The following is a 12405-nucleotide window of genomic DNA, read 5'->3' as shown; positions in this document are numbered from 1 at the left end:
AACCTTTAACCCCACAGTATAACCCTTACCCCAACAGTATAACCTTTAACCCCACAGTATAACCCTTAACCCCACAGTATAACCCCACAGTCTAACCCTTAACCCCACAGTATAACCCTTAACCCCACAGTATAACCCTTAACCCCACAGTATAACCCTTAACCCCACAGTATAACCCTTAACCCCACAGTATAACCATTAACCCCACAGTCTAACCCCTAACCCCTGTATAACCCCTAACCCCAGTCTAACCCCAGTATAACCCCTAACCCGAGTCGAACCCCTAACCCCAGTATAACCCCTAACCCCAGTATAACCCCTAACCCCAGTCTAACCCCAGTATAACCCCTAACCCCAGTATAACCCCTAACCCCAGTTTAACCCCTAACCCCAGTCTAACCCCTAACCCCAGTATAACCCCTAACCCCAGTATAACCCCTAACCCCAGTCTAACCCCAGTTAACCCCAGTATAACCCCTAACCCCAGTATAACCCCTAACCCCAGTCTAACCCCTAACCCCAGTACTAACCCCAGTCTAACCCCTAACCCCAGTATAACCCCTAACCCCACAGTCTAACCCCTAACCCCACAGTCTAACCCCTAACCCCACTGTATAACCCCTAACCCCACAGTATAACCCCTAACCCCACAGTCTAACCCCTAACCCCAGTATAACCCCTAACCCCCAGTATAACCCCTAACCCCAGTCTAACCCCTAACCCCAGTATAACCCCTAACCCCAGTATAACCCCTAACCCCACAGTATAACCCCTAACCCCACAGTATAACCCCTTAACCCCACAGTATAACCCCTAACCCCACAGTATAACCCTTAACCCCACAGTATAACCCTTAACCCCACAGTATAACCCCTAACCCTACAGTATAACCCTAACCCCCAGTATAACCCCACAGTATAACCCTTAACCCCACAGTATAACCCTTTAACCCCACAGTATAACCCTTAACCCCACAGTATAACCCCTAACCCCACAGTATAACCTTTAAACCCCACAGTCTAACCCCACAGTATAACCCTTAACCCCACAGTTTAACCTTTAACCCCACAGTCTAACCCCACAGTATAACCTTTAACCCCACAGTATAACCCCTTAACCCTACAGTATAACCCCTAACCCCAGTATAACCCCTAACCCCAGTATAACCCCACAGTATAACCTTTAACCCCACAGTATAACCTTTAACCCCACAGTATAACCCTTAACCCTACAGTATAACCCCTAACCCCAGTATAACCCCTAACCCCAGTATAACCCCTTAACCCCACAGTATAACCCTTAACCCCACAGTATAACCCTTTAACCCCACAGTATAACCCTTAACCCCACAGTATAACCCCTAACCCCACAGTATAACCTTTAAACCCCACAGTCTAACCCCACAGTATAACCCTTAACCCCACAGTATAACCTTTAACCCCACAGTATAACCCCTTAACCCCACAGTATAACCCTTAACCCCACAGTATAACCCCTAACCCCAGTATAACGCCTTTAACCCCACAGTATAACCTTTAACCCCACAGTATAACCCTTAACCCTACAGTATAACCCTTAACCCCAGTATAACCCCTAACCCCAGTATAACCCCTAACCCCAGTATAACCCCACAGTATAACCCTTAACCCCACAGTATAACCTTTAACCCCACAGTATAACCCTTAACCCCACAGTATAACCCCTAACCCCACAGTTTAACCTTTAACCCCACAGTCTAACCCCACAGTATAACCTTTAACCCCACAGTATAACCCTTAACCCTACAATATAACCCCACAGTCTAACCCTTAACCCCACAGTATAACCAAGTCTAACCCTAACCCCAGTATAACCCCACAGTATAACCCCACAGTATAACCTTTAACCCCACAGTATAACCCTTAACCCCACAGTATAACCCTTAACCCCACAGTCTAACCCTTAACCCCACAGTATAACCCTTAACCCCACAGTATAACCCCACAGTCAAACCTTTAACCCCACAGTATAACCCTTAACCCCACAGTATAACCCTTAACCCCAAAGTCTAACCCATAACCCCACAGTATAACCCTTAACCCCACAGTATAACCCCACAGTATAACCTTTAACCCCACAGTATAACCCTTAACCCCACAATTTAACCCTTAACCCCACAGTATAACCCTTAACCCCACAGTATAACCCTTAACCCCACAGTATAACCCCTAACCCCACAGTATAACCCTTAACCCCACAGTATAACCCTTAACCCCACAGTATTAACCCCACAGTATAACCCTTAAACCCACAGTATAACCCCTTAACCCCACAGTATAACCCTTAACCCCACAGTATAACCCCACAGTATAACCCTTAACCCCACAGTATAACCCTTAACCCCACAGTATAACCCTTAACCCCACAGTGTAACCCCACAGTCTAACCCTTAACCCCACAGTATAACCCCACAGTCTAACCCCTAACCCCAGTATAACCCCACAGTATAACCCCACAGTATAACCTTTAACCCCACAGTATAACCCCTTAACCCCACAGTATAACCCTTAACCCCACAGTCTAACCCTTAACCCCACAGTATAACCCTTAACCCCACAGTATAACCCCACAGTATAACCTTTTACCCCACAGTATAACCCCTAACCCCACCATATAACCCTTAACCCTACAGTATAACCCTTAACCCCACAGTATAACCCTTAACCCCACAGTATAACCCTTAACCCCACAGTCTAACCCCTTAACCCCACAGTATAACCCTTAACCCCACAGTATAACCCTTAACCCCACAGTATAACCCTTAACCTCACAGTATAACCCCACAGTATAACCCTTAACCCCACAGTATAACCCTTAACCCCACAGTATAACCTTTAACCCCACAGTATAACCCTTACCCCAACAGTATAACCTTTAACCCCACAGTATAACCCTTAACCCCACAGTATAACCCCACAGTCTAACCCTTAACCCCACAGTATAACCCTTAACCCCACAGTATAACCCTTAACCCCACAGTATAACCCTTAACCCCACAGTATAACCCTTAACCCCACAGTATAACCATTAACCCCACAGTCTAACCCCTAACCCCAGTATAACCCCTAACCCCAGTCTAACCCCAGTATAACCCCAAACCCGAGTCGAACCCCTAACCCCAGTATAACCCCTAACCCCAGTATAACCCCTAACCCCAGTCTAACCCCAGTATAACCCCCAACCCCAGTATAACCCCTAACCCCAGTTTAACCCCTAACCCCAGTATAACCCCCTAACCCCAGTATAACCCCTAACCCCAGTCTAACCCCAGTATAACCCCTAACCCCAGTTAACCCCAGTATAACCCCTAACCCCAGTGTAACCCCTAACCCCAGTCTAACCCCTAACCCCAGTCTAACCCCAGTAAACCCCAGTATAACCCCTAACCCCAGTATAACCCCTAACCCCAGTCTAACCCTTAACCCCAGTCTAACCCCTAACCCCAGTATAACCCCTAACCCCAGTCTAACCCCTAACCCCAGTTAACCCCTAACCCCAGTCTAACCCCAGTCTAACCCCTAACCCCAGTATAACCCCTAACCCCACAGTCTAACCCCTAACCCCACAGTATAACCCTTAACCCCACAGTATAACCCTTAACCCCACAGTATAACCCTTAACCCCACAGTATAACCCCTAACCCCAGTATAACCCCTAACCCCACAGTCTAACCCCTAACCCCAGTCTAACCCCTAACCCCAGTATAACCCCTAACCCCAGTCTAACCCCTAACCCCAGTCTAACCCCTAACCCCAGTATAACCCCAGCATAACCCCTAACCCCAGTATAACCCCTAACCCCAGTGTAACCCCTAACCCCAGTATAACCCCTAACCCCACAGTATAACCCCTTAACCCCACAGTATAACCCTTAACCCCACAGTATAACCCCACAGTATAACCTTTAACCCCACAGTATAACCCTTAACCCTACAGTATAACCCTTAACCCTACAGTATAACCCTTAACCCCAGTATAACCCCTAACCCCAGTATAACCCCACAGTATAACCCCTTAACCCCACAGTATAACCTTTAACCCCACAGTATAACCTTTAACCCCACAGTATAACCCTTAACCCCACAGTATAACCCCTAACCCCACAGTATAACCTTTAAACCCCACAGTCTAACCCCACAGTATAACCCTTAACCCCACAGTTTAACCTTTAACCCCACAGTCTAACCCCACAGTATAACCTTTAACCCCACAGTATAACCCTTAACCCTACAGTATAACCCTTAACCCCAGTATAACCCCTAACCCCAGTATAACCCCTAACCCCAGTATAACCCCACAGTATAACCTTTAACCCCACAGTATAACCTTTAACCCCACAGTATAACCCTTAACCCTACAGTATAACCCTTAACCCCAGTATAACCCCTAACCCCAGTATAACCCCTAACCCCAGTATAACCCCACAGTATAACCCTTAACCCCACAGTATAACCTTTAACCCCACAGTATAACCCTTAACCCCACAGTATAACCCCTAACCCCACAGTTTAACCTTTAACCCCACAGTCTAACCCCACAGTATAACCTTTAACCCCACAGTATAACCCTTAACCCTACAATATAACCCCACAGTCTAACCCTTAACCCCACAGTATAACCCCACAGTCTAACCCCTAACCCCAGTATAACCCCACAGTATAACCCCACAGTATAACCTTTAACCCCACAGTATAACCCTTAACCCCACAGTATAACCCTTAACCCCACAGTCTAACCCCTTAACCCCACAGTATAACCCTTAACCCCACAGTATAACCCCACAGTCTAACCTTTAACCCCACAGTATAACCCTTAACCCCACAGTATAACCCTTAACCCCATAGTCTAACCCTTAACCCCACAGTATAACCCTTAACCCCACAGTATAACCCCACAGTATAACCTTTAACCCCACAGTATAACCCTTAACCCCACAATTTAACCCTTAACCCCACAGTATAACCCTTAACCCCACAGTATAACCCTTAACCCCACAGTATAACCCCTAACCCCACAGTATAACCCTTAACCCCACAGTATAACCCTTAACCCCACAGTATTAACCCCACAGTATAACCCTTAAACCCACAGTATAACCCTTAACCCCACAGTATAACCCTTAACCCCACAGTATAACCCCACAGTATAACCCTTAACCCCACAGTATAACCCTTAACCCCACAGTATAACCCTTAACCCCACAGTATAACCCTTAACCCCACAGTGTAACCCCACAGTCTAACCCTTAACCCCACAGTATAACCCCACAGTCTAACCCCTAACCCCAGTATAACCCCACAGTATAACCCCACAGTATAACCTTTAACCCCACAGTATAACCCTTAACCCCACAGTATAACCCTTAACCCCACAGTCTAACCCTTAACCCCACAGTATAACCCTTAACCCCACAGTATAACCCCACAGTATAACCTTTAACCCCACAGTATAACCCCTAACCCCACCATATAACCCTTAACCCTACAGTATAACCCTTAACCCCACAGTATAACCCTTAACCCCACAGTATAACCCTTAACCCCACAGTCTAACCCTTAACCCCACAGTATAACCCTTAACCCCACAGTATAACCCTTAACCCCACAGTATAACCCTTAACCTCACAGTATAACCCCACAGTATAACCCTTAACCCCACAGTATAACCCTTAACCCCACAGTATAACCTTTAACCCCACAGTATAACCCTTACCCCAACAGTATAACCTTTAACCCCACAGTATAACCCTTAACCCCACAGTATAACCCCACAGTCTAACCCTTAACCCCACAGTATAACCCTTAACCCCACAGTATAACCCTTAACCCCACAGTATAACCCTTAACCCCACAGTATAACCCTTAACCCCACAGTATAACCATTAACCCCACAGTCTAACCCCTAACCCCAGTATAACCCCTAACCCCAGTCTAACCCCAGTATAACCCCTAACCCGAGTCGAACCCCTAACCCCAGTATAACCCCTAACCCCAGTATAACCCACTAACCCCAGTATAACCCCTAACCCCAGTATAACCCCTAACCCCAGTTTAACCCCTAACCCCAGTATAACCCCTAACCCCAGTCTAACCCCAGTATAACCCCTAACCCCAGTTAACCCCAGTATAACCCCTAACCCCAGTGTAACCCCTAACCCCAGTCTAACCCCTAACCCCAGTCTAACCCCAGTAAACCCCAGTATAACCCCTAACCCCAGTATAACCCCTAACCCCAGTCTAACCCTTAACCCCAGTCTAACCCCTAACCCCAGTATAACCCCTAACCCCAGTTAACCCCTAACCCCAGTCTAACCCCAGTCTAACCCCTAACCCCAGTATAACCCCACAGTATAACCCCACAGTATAACCTTTAACCCCACAGTATAACCCTTAACCCCACAGTATAACCCTTAACCCCACAGTCTAACCCTTAACCCCACAGTATAACCCTTAACCCCACAGTATAACCCCACAGTATAACCTTTTACCCCACAGTATAACCCCTAACCCCACCATATAACCCCTTAACCCTACAGTATAACCCTTAACCCCACAGTATAACCCTTAACCCCACAGTATAACCCTTAACCCCACAGTCTAACCCTTAACCCCACAGTATAACCCTTAACCCCACAGTATAACCCTTAACCCCACAGTATAACCCTTAACCACACAGTATAACCCCACAGTATAACCCTTAACCCCACAGTATAACCCTTAACCCCACAGTATAACCTTTAACCCCACAGTATAACCCTTACCCCAACAGTATAACCTTTAACCCCACAGTATAACCCTTAACCCCACAGTATAACCCCTTAACCCCACAGTATAACCCTTAACCCCACAGTATAACCCTTAACCCCACAGTATAACCCTTAACCCCACAGTATAACCCTTAACCCCACAGTATAACCATTAACCCCACAGTCTAACCCCTAACCCCAGTATAACCCCTAACCCCAGTCTAACCCCAGTATAACCCCTAACCCGAGTCGAACCCCTAACCCCAGTATAACCCCTAACCCCAGTATAACCCCTAACCCCAGTCTAACCCCAGTATAACCCCCAACCCCAGTATAACCCCTAACCCCAGTTTAACCCCTAACCCCAGTATAACCCCTAACCCCAGTATAACCCCTAACCCCAGTCTAACCCCAGTATAACCCCTAACCCCAGTTAACCCCAGTATAACCCCTAACCCCAGTGTAACCCCTAACCCCAGTCTAACCCCTAACCCCAGTCTAACCCCAGTAAACCCCAGTATAACCCCTAACCCCAGTATAACCCCTAACCCCAGTCTAACCCTTAACCCCAGTCTAACCCCTAACCCCAGTATAACCCCTAACCCCAGTCTAACCCCTAACCCCAGTTAACCCCTAACCCCAGTCTAACCCCAGTCTAACCCCTAACCCCAGTATAACCCCTAACCCCACAGTCTAACCCCTAACCCCACAGTCTAACCCTTAACCCCACTGTATAACCCTTAACCCCACAGTATAACCCTTAACCCCACAGTCTAACCCTTAACCCCACAGTATAACCCCTAACCCCAGTATAACCCCTAACCCCACAGTCTAACCCCTAACCCCAGTCTAACCCCTAACCCCAGTATAACCCCTAACCCCAGTCTAACCCCTAACCCCAGTCTAACCCCTAACCCCAGTATAACCCCAGCATAACCCCTAACCCCAGTATAACCCCTAACCCCAGTGTAACCCCTAACCCCAGTATAACCCCTAACCCCAGTATAACCCCAGTATAACCCCTAACCCCACAGTATAACCCTTAACCCCACAGTATAACCCTTAACCCCACAGTATAACCCCACAGTATAACCTTTAACCCCACAGTATAACCCTTAACCCTACAGTATAACCCTTAACCCTACAGTATAACCCTTAACCCCAGTATAACCCCTAACCCCAGTATAACCCCACAGTATAACCCTTAACCCCACAGTATAACCTTTAACCCCACAGTATAACCTTTAACCCCACAGTATAACCCTTAACCCCACAGTATAACCCCTAACCCCACAGTATAACCTTTAAACCCCACAGTCTAACCCCACAGTATAACCCTTAACCCCACAGTTTAACCTTTAACCCCACAGTCTAACCCCACAGTATAACCTTTAACCCCACAGTATAACCCTTAACCCTACAGTATAACCCTTAACCCCAGTATAACCCCTAACCCCAGTATAACCCCTAACCCCAGTATAACCCCACAGTATAACCTTTAACCCCACAGTATAACCTTTAACCCCACAGTATAACCCTTAACCCTACAGTATAACCCTTAACCCCAGTATAACCCCTAACCCCAGTATAACCCCTAACCCCAGTATAACCCCACAGTATAACCCTTAACCCCACAGTATAACCTTTAACCCCACAGTATAACCCTTAACCCCACAGTATAACCCCTAACCCCACAGTTTAACCTTTAACCCCACAGTCTAACCCCACAGTATAACCTTTAACCCCACAGTATAACCCTTAACCCTACAATATAACCCCACAGTCTAACCCTTAACCCCACAGTATAACCCCACAGTCTAACCCCTAACCCCAGTATAACCCCACAGTATAACCCCACAGTATAACCTTTAACCCCACAGTATAACCCTTAACCCCACAGTATAACCCTTAACCCCACAGTCTAACCCTTAACCCCACAGTATAACCCTTAACCCCACAGTATAACCCCACAGTCTAACCTTTAACCCCACAGTATAACCCTTAACCCCACAGTATAACCCTTAACCCCATAGTCTAACCCTTAACCCCACAGTATAACCCTTAACCCCACAGTATTAACCCCACAGTATAACCCTTAAACCCACAGTATAACCCTTAACCCCACAGTATAACCCTTAACCCCACAGTATAACCCCACAGTATAACCCTTAACCCCACAGTATAACCCTTAACCCCACAGTATAACCCTTAACCCCACAGTATAACCCTTAACCCCACAGTGTAACCCCACAGTCTAACCCTTAACCCCACAGTATAACCCCACAGTCTAACCCCTAACCCCAGTATAACCCCACAGTATAACCCCACAGTATAACCTTTAACCCCACAGTATAACCCTTAACCCCACAGTATAACCCTTAACCCCACAGTCTAACCCTTAACCCCACAGTATAACCCTTAACCCCACAGTATAACCCCACAGTATAACCTTTAACCCCACAGTATAACCCCTAACCCCACCATATAACCCTTAACCCTACAGTATAACCCTTAACCCCACAGTATAACCCTTAACCCCACAGTATAACCCTTAACCCCACAGTCTAACCCTTAACCCCACAGTATAACCCTTAACCCCACAGTATAACCCTTAACCCCACAGTATAACCCTTAACCTCACAGTATAACCCCACAGTATAACCCTTAACCCCACAGTATAACCCTTAACCCCACAGTATAACCTTTAACCCCACAGTATAACCCTTACCCCAACAGTATAACCTTTAACCCCACAGTATAACCCTTAACCCCACAGTATAACCCCACAGTCTAACCCTTAACCCCACAGTATAACCCTTAACCCCACAGTATAACCCTTAACCCCACAGTATAACCCTTAACCCCACAGTATAACCCTTAACCCCACAGTATAACCATTAACCCCACAGTCTAACCCCTAACCCCAGTATAACCCCTAACCCCAGTCTAACCCCAGTATAACCCCTAACCCGAGTCGAACCCCTAACCCCAGTATAACCCCTAACCCCAGTATAACCCCTAACCCCAGTCTAACCCCAGTATAACCCCTAACCCCAGTATAACCCCTAACCCCAGTTTAACCCCTAACCCCAGTATAACCCCTAACCCCAGTATAACCCCTAACCCCAGTCTAACCCCAGTATAACCCCTAACCCCAGTTAACCCCAGTATAACCCCTAACCCCAGTGTAACCCCTAACCCCAGTCTAACCCCTAACCCCAGTCTAACCCCAGTAAACCCCAGTATAACCCCTAACCCCAGTATAACCCCTAACCCCAGTCTAACCCTTAACCCCAGTCTAACCCCTAACCCCAGTATAACCCCTAACCCCAGTTAACCCCTAACCCCAGTCTAACCCCAGTCTAACCCCTAACCCCAGTATAACCCCTAACCCCACAGTCTAACCCCTAACCCCACAGTCTAAACCTTAACCCCACTGTATAACCCATAACCCCACAGTATAACCCTTAACCCCACAGTCTAACCCTTAACCCCACAGTATAACCCCTAACCCCAGTATAACCCCTAACCCCACAGTCTAACCCCTAACCCCAGTCTAACCCCTAACCCCAGTATAACCCCTAACCCCAGTCTAACCCCTAACCCCAGTCTAACCCCTAACCCCAGTATAACCCCTAACCCCAGTGTAACCCCTAACCCCAGTATAACCCCTAACCCCAGTATAACCCCAGTATAACCCCTAACCCCAGTATAACCCCTAACCCCAGTCTAACCCCAGTATAACCTCTAACCCCAGTATAACCCTTAACCCCTGTCTAAACCCAGTATAACCCCTAACCCAAGTCTAACCCCAGTATAACCCCTAACCCCAGTATAACCCCTAACCCCAGTCTAACCCCTAACCCCAGTATAACCCCTAACCCCAGTATAACCCCTAACCCCAGTATAACCCCTAACCCCAGTCTAACCCCAGTATAACCCCTAACCCCAGTATAACCCTTAACCCCCTGTCTAAACCCAGTATAACCCCTAACCCAAGTCTAACCCCAGTATAACCCCTAACCCCAGTATAACCCCTAACCCCAGTCTAACCCCTAACCCCAGTCTAACCCCTAACCCCAGTATAACCCCTAACCCCAGTATAACTCCTAACCCCAGTATAACCCCTTACCCCAGTAAAACCCCTAACCCCAGTATAACCCCAGTATAACCCCTAACCCCAGTATAACCCCTAACCCCAGTATAACCCCTAACCCCAGTATAACCCCTAACCCCAGTCTAACCCCAGTATAACCCCTAACCCCAGTATAACCCCTAACCCCAGTCTAACCCCTAACCCCAGTCTAACCCCAGTATAACCCCTAACCCCAGTATAACCCCTAACCCCAGTCTAACCCCTAACCCCAGTATAAGCTCCAACCCCAGTATAACCCCTAACCCCAGTATAAGCTCCAACCCCAGTATAACCCCTAACCCCAGTATAACCCCTAACCCCAGTCTAACCCCTAACCCCAGTCTAACCCCAGTCTAACCCCATTCTAACCCCAGTCTAACCCCAGTCTAACCCCTAACCCCAGTATAACCCCTAACCCCACAGTCTAACCCCACAGTCGAACCCTTAACCCCACAGTATAACCCTTAACCCCACAGTCTAACCCTTAACCCCACAGTATAACCCCACAGTATAACCCTTAACCCCACAGTATAACCCTTAACCCCACAGTATAACCTTTAACCCCACAGTATAACCCTTAACCCCACAGTATAACCCTTAACCCCACAGTATAACCCTTAACCCCACAGTCTAACCCCTAACCCCAGTATAACCCCTAACCCCAGTCGAACCCCTAACCCCAGTATAACCCCTAACCCCAGTCTAACCCCTAACCCCAGTCTAACCCCAGTCTAACCCCATTCTAACCCCAGTCTAACCCCAGTCTAACCCCTAACCCCAGTATAACCCCTAACCCCACAGTCTAACCCCACAGTCGAACCCTTAACCCCACAGTATAACCCTTAACCCCACAGTCTAACCCTTAACCCCACAGTATAACCCCACAGTATAACCCTTAACCCCACAGTATAACCCTTAACCCCACAGTATAACCTTTAACCCCACAGTATAACCCTTAACCCCACAGTATAACCCTTAACCCCACAGTATAACCCTTAACCCCATAGTCTAACCCCTAACCCCAGTATAACCCCTAACCCCAGTCGAACCCCTAACCCCAGTATAACCCCTAACCCCAGTCTAACCCCTAACCCCAGTCTAACCCCAATATAACCCCTAACCCCAGTATAACCCCTAACCCCAGTATAACCCCTAACCCAGGTATAACCCCAGTATAACCCCTAACCCCATTCTAACCCCACAGTCTAACCCCAGTATAACCCCTAACCCCAGTCTAACCCCAGTATAACCCAAGTATAACCCCTAACCCCAGTATAACCCCTAACCCCAGTATAACCCCTAACCCCAGTATAACCCCACAGTACCAGGGAGCAGTTGCTCAGAGTTACCATTCATAGGGCATCATCAACATCTCTGTCCTCCTCCCCTGTGTAGCTGAGTGGTCATTTAGCATCTCTGTCCTCCTCCCCTGTGTAGCTGAGTGGGTATTTAGCATCTCTGTCCTTCTCCCCCGTGTAGCTGAGTGG

At 47.7% G+C, this 12405-nt stretch overlaps 1 protein-coding gene across 4 annotated transcripts in view; it reads left to right on the top strand.

Moving 5' to 3' along the window:
* The window catches only part of LOC106591047 (kinesin-associated protein 3), a 148635-nt gene that overhangs the window by 111123 nt on the left and 25107 nt on the right, over positions 1 to 12405 (top strand). The gene's annotated exons all lie outside the window — the stretch shown is intronic.

This window comes from Salmo salar, chromosome ssa14 (assembly GCF_905237065.1).
Source record: "Salmo salar chromosome ssa14, Ssal_v3.1, whole genome shotgun sequence".
Taxonomy (NCBI): Eukaryota; Metazoa; Chordata; class Actinopteri; order Salmoniformes; family Salmonidae; genus Salmo; species Salmo salar.
The sequence above is the reverse complement of the archived record's forward strand: the minus strand, read 5'-3'. Positions and strand labels throughout refer to the sequence as shown.